Here is a 10,955-nt window from a genome sequence, read left to right as displayed (position 1 = left end):
AAAATATGTCTGAAAATTTTATGTTTTTCCAAAAATAGATTATATCAGAACAAAGATACCAAAAAGTATCAGTAGAATTTTGTCAAGGAGAACTCAGAACAGAAGAAATTCTCTTTATTACATCTTCCTAAAATTTTTCACTATTATATTTATGAGTACAATATTTATTATTAACACAAGAATCTCTCTTTATTACAATTTGTGGTTTTCTATTTGTGTATGTGTGGGCTTCCTGGTGGCTCATTGGTAAAGAATCCACCTATCAATGCAGGAGATGCAGATTCAGTCCCTGGGAGAAAGAAAGGTCCCCTAAAGAAGGAAATGGCAACCCACTCCAGTATTCTTGCCTGGAAAATCCCATGGATGGAGTTGCCTGTTGGGCTACCGTGCATGGGGTCTCAAAGAGTCAGACTCGACTCAGAGACTTTCACATACATGCATATATATGGTATTAAATTTAATTTGGCTTAGCATGTACATTTGTTTCTTTCTCTCTACAATGTGTAGTCAGTGATTCTAATGAAAAGTCTTTCTTGTCTACATAAATCCTAAAGAATTTTTATCATTTAAATGAATGATAACTAACAGCATTGAATGGTCATCTCTAAGTAAGGCAGCTGCCCTCTTAAATGGTGAGCCAAAGAGGCTTATTTGATTTAGTTTCTTTTTTTTATATATATTGTACATTATCTTTTAATATCCAACTATCCTTAGACTTCTCTACATATTTCTCTTTTGAAAGATCTCCCCAACCCCAGAATTTCACACCTACTATGCAAATGGCTTCCAAATATCTAGCTGAGACCTGACTAATGAGATTTAGATTCATACTTCCAGTTCAGCAGATCAGCATAATCAATTGTTTTTTCCACTAATACTTCAAACTCAATAAACACAAACATCATCTTTCCCAGGTGATCTGTCACTTTGCTATTCTAAATTTATCTTGGTAGAAAGCGATTCTCACACTTACCTGAGAACAAACATCAAGACCTAACACTGGAGGCATGTTTTTCCTGTAGAATTCTCTGCTACCTGTAGTTAGAAAAACAAAAAACTCTTCCTTGTCTGATAGAAATGTACCTGACATTTGCCCATGATGTTTAAATTCTTTGTCTAAGAATTAGAGCTGCATGAGGATATAATTGTTGATTCAATTAACGTCTTCACAGTTTTACAGATTTTAGTCCTATCACAATGCTTTCATCTTGCAAGATCTGAGTGCTGATTTTTAAAATACACTTTACGCATCCTCATGCCACTTCTTTACTTTTAATCATTTCATAGGTTCTTTCTTAGAACTTTTCTAACTACCTACTCTATATAAAATAATTTTATATTAGCATAATTTTTCATGCTAAACTAAGCATTATCAGTTCACTTCTACTGTAAATTTACATATGACAAAAAGCTATGTGGTTTTGCTTCCAAAGATTTTCACAAGATGGCCAAGATTATCTTGATTTATTAGTAATTTATGTCTTTAGAGAATAGAATCCAGTGTCTTTAAACTTTCATTCTAAATCAGATGAATATGTATATATACATATACATCATATGTAAATGCTGCAGGTGTAAAATGGAGATAATAGCTTGGTAGGGCTATTGGGAAAGGAAATAAGTAAAAGTAAAGCATTTTGGAACAATGGCTGGCACATAATTGCATGCTAATCTCAGCTCTGATTATTATTAATATGTATGAATTTCTCAGGGTCTTTTACAGTGAAAGACAATAGCTGTTGAATTGAAATTTCATATCTGTGATAAATCATCCTCCTAAATTATAAAATAGAAACTCTCAAAAGCTTAACTTTATGGAGATTTAGACATGAACTAATTTGACTCTCTAGCATGGGTTAGATTTAGATGGCAGACTAAGAAATATTCAGCGACTTACCCAAGACGACATATCTAGTTTGACTTGCAAAATTGGTACTAGAACATGAATCTTATGAGCCAATACTGTCTAACTCATCATGTTAGTTGCAGTTTTCATTTGTTGTTACTTTATTTTATGGAATTGTGTCAAAGAAATTTTGCAGATAATAATGAGCATTAACTTGTGGTTCCCTTTGTCATATGATTAATCATAAAATTAACTTGAGATTGTGATTATTTCTTATAGTACCCATTTCCTTACACTCTCACACCTCCAGGCATTATGATCACATATTTTCTATTCATTCTTTTGTTACTCATATCTGTGGCTGGAGTTAGGGGAAGCTCACTCACTGAAACCTCCCACTCTGGCCAGTAACCCTAGTAATCATTTAAGTGAGGTATTTTACAACAGGAGGTCCTGGTAAGGAACATGGAACTATTAAGCCATCATCAACTGGAAGAATTCAGGAAAGATCAGAAGGAGACACCATGTGTCTCCCAGAATCCTTCCTGCTAGCATCTTGGCTGAGCAATGTGTGTGCCACCAGGAAAGGCCCTGAATCATTATTATTGGCCAAATACAAACTGCAAACTAATCCCATCGTCATGAAACTGAGACTGGGAGCCATGTGGCAGAGCAGTTCTCCTGGGTTCCCTTACCCTCCACCCAGGCGCCCTTTCCCAATAACATCTCTTACTTGGTCAGCTCTTGGTGTCTCCTTGGACAATTCATTTCCAAATTTTAGACAAGAGCCTATTCTCAGGACCTGGAAGGGGTCCCTCTTCCTGCAACAGAACTATCAAGAGCAAGGTTTGGTAACTAGTGATCCACCAAAATTGTAAATGGCAACCCACTCTAGTATTCTTGCCTGGAAAATCCCATGGATGGTGGAACCTGGTAGGCTACAGTCCATGGGGTTGCAAAGAGTCAGACATGACTGAGCAACTTCACTTCACTTTCCTGTTGTGGAATCTGGCTGGGAGCTGGGTGTCCAGACAGGGACATTTCCCAGCAACATCACTTCACCTGGTCTTCAGCTGTGGCTATGTAACTAGTTTCACAAGACATTTGAGTAGAAGTAATGGTGGCACTTCTGGTGTTAACATTCCTTCTTCATTCTTTCTCCTTTCTCCAGTTACAGGGCTCCGATATCCTGTGTGTGTGTGTGTGTGAAGTTGCTCAGTTGTGTCCGACTCTTTGCAAGCCCGTGGACTATAGCCCGCCAGGCTCCTCTATCCATGGGATTCTTCAGGCAAGAATACTGGAGTGGGTTGCCATTTCCTTCTCCAGGGGATCTTCCCAACCCAGGGATCGAACCTGGGTCTCCTGCATTGCAGGCAGACGCTCTATCCTCTGAGCCACCAGGGATATCCTGCTGCTACTGCTAAGTCGCTTCAGTCATGTCCGACTCTGTGTGACCCCATAGACGGCAGCCCACCAGGCTCCCCCCTCCCTGGGATTCTCCAGGCAAGAACACTGGAGTTGGTTGCTATTGCCTTCTCCAATGCAGGAAAGTGAAAAGTGAAAGTGAAGTCGCTGAGTCTTGTCCGACTCTTAGCAACCCCATGGACTGCGGCCCACCAGGTTCCTCCATCCATGGGATTTTCCAGGCAAGAGTACTGGAGTAGGGTGAGGGATATCCTAGGAGATAGCAAAACCTTAACAAGAAGAAGCTGCAGGCCTAAATCAACTGTAAGGGAGGGGAAATGTTTCCCTACTCTTCGAGGACCTTTTGGCTAATCTGATAATTAAATTGACATGAGACAAATTCACAGGAGAAAAAGCTAATTATGTACATAAATTCAATTATGTGCATTCGAGGGCCAAGGACGTATTACACAATTGAGGATTATATGACAACTAAGAGAAGAAGAATCAGATAGGAGTCTGAGACTTCAAAGGGGAAGAAGGTAATTCATATGGAATTAGAAAAGCAAATGTTTAGTAAACAAACATTTGCTATAACAAGCAGAGACAATGGGACAGGGAGAACTTTGGTCTCCTTGCCCCCCTGAGTTTCCCTCTCCACTCCTAGTCCATAGTCTTTGTAGATATTTCTCTCTCTTTATCGAAATTCGTTTAGCCAGTTAAGTAGGAGGTACAAAGAGACTCCTTGAGTGTTTTATTTCTTAAAAATATTCAGCCTAAAATAATCTTCATGCCAAAGAGATACATTGTGGGGTGGCACATGTTGCTTACCTAAATAGTCCATTGAACAGAGCTGCCTCAGAGATCATATCAGACTGTTATGGAAGTGAAAAATAAATACCTATTATCTAACACCACTTTGATTTGAAGCATCTCCTTGGTGTTTCTACAAAGAATTCGATATTTGAAGTTAATAAAATTAGCTACTTTTAATGTTTTTAATGTTTTATTGTAGATTTCTACTAATTCAGAGAGCCAACTCACAAATTTCGTATCATTAATATATGTACCTTATCTCGATGTAGCATATTTAGTATTTAGAGACTTAGAGACTTTCTAATAACATTCAAAGTACCAGGATTTGCTTTTATTTCCACAGCCATCACTCTAACCCACTATCTTCAGGAAAAGTCTAAATATTACCAAGTGGATTGAGACGTGTAGAGTGGGGGGTATGCTAGAGTGAGAAATAAATAAAAAAGCATAAGACTATTTTCTCAACATGAATACAACAGTGGAAAAATGTAAACAAGTAATCTGTGAGTATTGTTACTTGGAGGTAACATAGATATCGTTTTTTTGCCAATAATACATACCAATTGCTCTTTTATATTTGCTAAAGCATTTTCTGAGACTTGGTCTCGTACTCCTCGTGCTTTTTTTCCCTTTTGTTTTCATTTCACGCAGCTGTAGCTTCCCTGTGACACAGTTAAGCCCCATCCTGCCCACCTTCTTTAAAATGTCCTTTCTGTGACTTACTGGAAATAGGCTCCCAGCTGTTTTTTAATTGCCATGCATGGGAAATGTTTTTCAACAGCACAGCTGGCTCCAGGATAAGCCTCTGGTGTTGGAGCAACTACTTTCTAATCGTGTCCCTACCTTTCCGATTAAATTGTGAAGAACCCAGCTGGGAGCAAACTCTTCAAATGGATAACCAGCCCTACTATGTCAGCTCCTAGTTGCTCTAATGTGATAATCAGGAAAAAGAAGTGTTTTTTTTTTTGTTTGTTTGTTTGTCTTGATAACTGCACTTCAGTAGTATTGAGAACAAAAGGACTTCAGTAGAAAGGAAATGGGAGTTTATGTAGTCTTTTATTTCAAGCTCATGGGAAAAATCAGAAACACTGAAACTCTGTTTACTTAATACATTCCTAAATTCTTCTGTATTTGCTCTATTAATTATTCTTGGCTACATAGCTAACTCTCACTCTATTATCCTGATGTCCACTTTATATGAATTCCTGCCTCTGGGTTTACTGTATCCTACTAATAATTATTCCTTTGCTATTTGGTCTGTATGTTAGCTTGCAGTGTCAGAAAAAAAAATGTATACAACTACAACACTTCTATTACTAGCTAGACAGAAATCATTTGCTAATTCTAACTAACGTGAAAGTGTTAGTCACTCAGTCATGTCTGACTCTTTGTGACTCCATGGACTGTACCCATGCTCATGGGATTCTCCAGACCAGATACTGGAGTGGGTTGCCATTCCCTTCTCCAGGGCATCTTCCGGATCTGGGATTGAACCATGTCTTCTGCATTACAGAATTCTAACTAAAGGCCATTCTAATAAAATCTCTTTTAGGCTCGGTTCTTTAAGATTGCTTATTGCAAAATACATAGAAGAAAAATATGCACTCTTGCTGCTTTCGTTTTGGTCTGATGAAGTTCATTTTAAGTGAAACTCTGAGGCAACTTCAAAAATGATCCTTAAACTTAGATCATACATTGTTTTTAAAAGTAATTTGGTGTCAGTGTTTAATTAAACTGATTTTTTTGAGTTATAGTTGATTTAAGACAAATATGATGTAGTAAGTGGTACTGATAAACTGACCTAGACAGCATATAGGAAATATAGCTCCAGTGCTGCCACCAAGGAAAGGCAGATTGGAGGTTATTTGATGAAAAACTTCCCTCCAATGGAAAATAAAGAGGTTGACCTTTTTGAGAGCAATTGATTATTTAATGGTGGCAAAGGCACTTTATTTATTTATTTTTGTCTTTGGAGTTTCTAAATATTATTTCAGCTAAAAGCAAAGAGATATTTTGTTATATCTATGATTTTAAACATGTAGACTTTTGCTTCAAAGCTTCCTCATGTCCTTGAATCTACTAATATTCCTTTACAGAAAAATCAAAACCAACCCAAACAACCCCACAATTATTTAAAGGATAGAAATCAAAGTGTAGATTGGAGTCTCAGCAGAGCTTAGCTTAATTGACATATATTTATTGATGCTAGAGAGATTTAAAAAATATGCCTTATGATTTAAATTCCATTCTTCAATGCTTTCATGGAAATATTATAGATTCATATCTCTTAAGCTTTCTAGAATCATCAGGTAGAGGTGATATTTAACTTTTAGGATAATAGTCACAAGTCTATCCCCTAATGAGAAATAAATACAATAAAATCTCCAAATTTTGTAAATTCTGGTTGCATAAAGTATAATTAACAACAAAAAAGTATCAATACTTTTTATTTATTCTTATTAAGAATATAAAAACTGATTCAGAAAATCATAATCCAAGTCACACTTTCTTAAATATTCATTTTACAATAATGCACACATCTAAAAGTAACATTTTATAATGCTTAAATTATATTTTAGCATGTTCTTAAATTTTTTTACCTTGTAAAAGTGCATGACAATGAATTTGTCTAATTATGCTCTTAGATAAAAGCATATTGGCTCATTAATTTTATTTTTTTCTTCTTAAATGTAACAATAAACAGTGTTGTATTCAAAGGTGAATTTTTAAAAAGAGAATAGCAGCAAATTAAAAACATCAAATAAATTAATATTTTGAAGAAATATAATTATGTGTATATAATTATTTTTAAAATATTATCACTTGAAGACTGCACTTTTAGAAAACTGTTTTCAATTGCCTTCCTATGCACAGACTTTACACATATAGTTTAATTTTTTCCAACCTAAGCTACTGCTTGATGACATACTTTGCAACTTTCTACATAGTATATCACGAACCGTTTTGACATGCAGTTACAAAATTATCTACCAAGAAAAATCAGAGTTATATGAGAAAGAAATATTTTATCTAATTAAATTGAATTTGACATATTTAGCAGCATAAAAGAGTATTAAAATATTAATGATGATGATATGTCACCATTTTTAGTTTTAATTACTATGCCATAGCTCAATCTTTATTACAAATACATATAATAACTCAGGTGAACCATAATATATGCTCTTAGATAAATTCAGCTATTCTATTTTTTATCACAGTATAAACAAGCTTTTAAATCAATAGAAATATCTATCTTCAGTTAACTCATTGGTTCATTAATAAATTTTATATGTCATATAAGATTAACAAAGATATATACCATATAAAAGAAAATTTCTACCAGTTAAAAAAAAATAAAAGATGATAAAATTAAAAAGTCAAATAATCACAAAATATGATGGGAAATGTGAACTGTTATATTAAGAGATTATTTTTTCATTGGAATGTGATTCCTTTGCAATACTGTGTTAGTCTCTGCTGTATAACATTGTGAATCAGTCATAGGCATACATAAATCCCATCCCTCTTGGATCTCCCTCCCGCCTCACCTCAATCCCACTTCTCCAGGTCATCACATAGCACCTAGATGAGCTTCCTATGTTAGCTATCTGTTTTACACATGGTAGTGTATATATGTCAATCTCAAACTCCCAGTTCATCCCATCATCACCCTCCCCCTAACTGTGTCCAACATATCCAATTTCTAGGTCTGCATTTCTATTATTGCCTTGGAAATAGGCTTGTCTGTAATGACCTCAGATATGCAGATGACACCACCCTTATGGCAGAAAGTGAAGAGAAACTATAAAGCCTCTTGATGAAGGTGAAAGAGGAGAGTGAACAAGTTGGCTTAAAACTCAACATTCAGAAAACGAAGATCATGGCATCTGGTCCCATCACTTCATGGCAAATAGATAGGGAAACTGTGGAGACAGTGTCAGACTGTATTTTTGGGGGCTCCAAAATCACTGCAGATGGTGACTGCAGCCATGAAATTAAAAGACGCTTATTCCTTGGAAGGAAAGTTATGACCAACCTAGACAGCATATTGAAAAGCAGAGACATTACTTTGCCAACAAAGGTCCATCTAGTCAAGGCTATGATTTTTCCAGTGGTCATATATGGATGCGAGAGTTGGACTGTGAAGAAAGCTGAGTACCAAAGAGTTGGTGCTTTTGAACTGTGGTGTTGGAGAAGACTCTTGAAAGTCCCTTGGGCTGCAAGGAGATCCAACCAGTCCATTCTGAAGGAGATCAGCCCTGGGATTTCTTTGGAAGGAATGATGCTAAAGCTGAAACTCCAGTACTTTGGCCACCTCATGTGAAGAGTTGACTCATTGGAAAAGACTCTGATGCTGGGAGGGATTGGGGGCAGGAGGAGAAGGGGACGACAGAGGATGAGATGGCTGGATGGCATCACTGACTCGATGGACATGAATCTGAGTGAACTCGGGACTTGGTGATGGACAGAGAGGCCTGGCGTGCTGCAATTCATGGGGTCGCAAAGAGTTGGACACGACTGAGCAACTGAAATGAATTGTACCAATTTTTCTAGATTCCACATATATGTGTTAGTATATGATATATATTTTTTCTCTTTCTGACTTACTTCACTCTGTATGACAGACTCTAGGTCATCCACATCTCTACAAATGAACCTATTTTGTTCTTTTTAGTGGCTGAGTAAGATTCCATTGCATGTATGCACAATATCATCTCTATCCATTCATATGTCAATGGACACTTAGGTTATTTCCATGTTCTGATTATTGTAAATAGTGCCACAAGACACTACACACGGACATCACCAGATGGTCAACACCGAAATCAGATTAGTTATGTTCTTTGCAGCCAAAGATGGAGAAGCTCTATGCAGTCAACAAAAACAAGACCAGGAGCTGACTGTGGCTCAGACCATGAACTCCTTATTACCAAATTCAGACTTAAATTGAAGAAAGTGGGGAAAACTACTAGACCATTCAGGTATGACCTAAATCAAATCCCTTATGATTATACAGTGGAAGTGAGAAATAGATTTAAGGGACTAGATCTGATAGATAAGAGTGCCTGATGAACTATGGACTGAGGTTCGTGACATTGTACAGGAGACGGGGATCAAGACCATCCCCATGGAAAAGAAATGCAAAAAAGCCAAATGGCTGTCTGGGAAGGCCTTACAAATAGCTGTGAAAAGAAGAGAAGCGAAAAGCAAAGGAGAAAAGGAAAGATATAAGCATCTGAATGCAGAGTTCCAAAGAATAGCAAGAAGAGATAAGAAAGCCTTCCTCAGCAATCAATGCAAGGAAATAGAGGAAAACAACAGAATGGGAAAGACTAGCGATCTCTTCAAGAAAATTAGAGATACCAAGGGAATATTTCATGAAAAGATGGGCTCGATAAAGGACAGAAATGGTGTGGACCTAACAGAAGCAGAAGATATTAAGAAGAGGTGGCAAGAATACACAGAAGAACTGTACAAAAAAGATCTTCATGACCCAGATAATCATGATGGTATGGTCACTCACCTAGAGCCAGACATCCTGTAATGTGAAGTCAAGTGGGCCTTAGAAAGCATCACTACAAACAAAGCTAGTGGAGGTGATGGAATTCCAGTTAAGCTATTTCAAATCCTGAAGATGATGCTGTGTAAGGGCTGTACTCAATATGCCAGCAAATTTGGAAAACTCAGCAGTGGTCACAGGACTGGAAAAGGTCAGTTTTCATTCCAATCCCAAAGAAAGGCAATGCCAAAGAATGCTCAAACTACCACACAATTGCACTCATCTCACATGCTAGCAAAGTAATGCTCAAAATTCTCCCAGCCAGGCCTCAGCAATACGTGAACCATGAACTTCCTGATGTTCAAGCTGGTTTTAGAAAAGGCAGAGGAACCAGAGATCAAATTGCCAACATCCGCTGGATCATGGAAAAAGCAAGAGAGTTCCAGACATACATCTATTTCTGCTTTATTGACTATGCCAAAGCCTTTGACTGTGTGAATCACAATAAACTGTGGAAAATTCTGAAAGAGATAGGAATACCAGACCACCTGACCTGCCTCTTGAGAAATCTGTATGCAGGTCAGGAAGCAACAGTTAGAACTGGACATGGAACAACAGACTGGTTACAAATAGGAAAAGGAGTTCGTCAAGGCTGTATATTGTCACCCTGCTCATTTAACTTATATGCAGAGTACCTCATGAGAAACGCTGGACTGGAAGAAACACAAGCTGGAATCAAGATTGCCGGGAGAAATCTCAATAACCTCAGATATGCAGATGACACCACCCTTATGGCAGAAAGTGAAGAGGAACTCAAAAGCCTCTTGATGAAAGTGAAAGTGGAGAGTGAAAAAGTTGGCTTAAAGCTCAACATTCAGAAAACTAAGATCATGGCATCTGGTCCCATCACTTCATGGGAAATAGATGGGGAAACGGTGGAGACAGTGTCAGACTTTATTTTCTGGGTCCCAAAATCACTGCAGATGGTGACTGCAGCCATGAAATTAAAAGATGCTTATTCCTTGGGAGGAAAGTTATGACCAACCTAGATAGCATATTCAAAAGCAGAGACAAATGTGTGACGAAAAGCAGACACAAATGAGTGACGGAACTGAACTGATGATACTGTTCTCCACAGTGAAGAGATTCTTTATAATTAGTGGAGATGGACTTAGTATCTCTAGTTCCTGCCATGGTGTCATCCTATCGTTCATGATGCACATTTGATGCATTCTAATGCCTGCTAAGATCTGTTTATCTTTCTTCTAGTCCTTCTGAAACAATATTATTAAGGCTCATTTCAAGGATGCAGTCTGGGTGCTCACTTTATTAATGTGCTTTGGAACAGGCGTTTCTAGGGACACTGCTGCTTGCTGGCCACTTTAG

General features: G+C 37.3%; 1 non-coding gene across 1 annotated transcript; it reads right to left on the bottom strand.

The window, feature by feature from the left end:
* Nucleotides 1-3,178: 3,178 nt before the first annotated feature.
* Nucleotides 3,179-3,250, bottom strand: TRNAC-GCA (transfer RNA cysteine (anticodon GCA)). Its single transcript has one exon. It is a non-coding gene; the product is annotated as a tRNA-Cys (tRNA).
* Nucleotides 3,251-10,955: the final 7,705 nt, after the last annotated feature.

The sequence above is a fragment of the Bos javanicus genome, chromosome 12 (genome assembly GCF_032452875.1).
Source record: "Bos javanicus breed banteng chromosome 12, ARS-OSU_banteng_1.0, whole genome shotgun sequence".
NCBI lineage: Eukaryota > Metazoa > Chordata > Mammalia > Artiodactyla > Bovidae > Bos > Bos javanicus.
The sequence above is the reverse complement of the archived record's forward strand: the minus strand, read 5'-3'. Positions and strand labels throughout refer to the sequence as shown.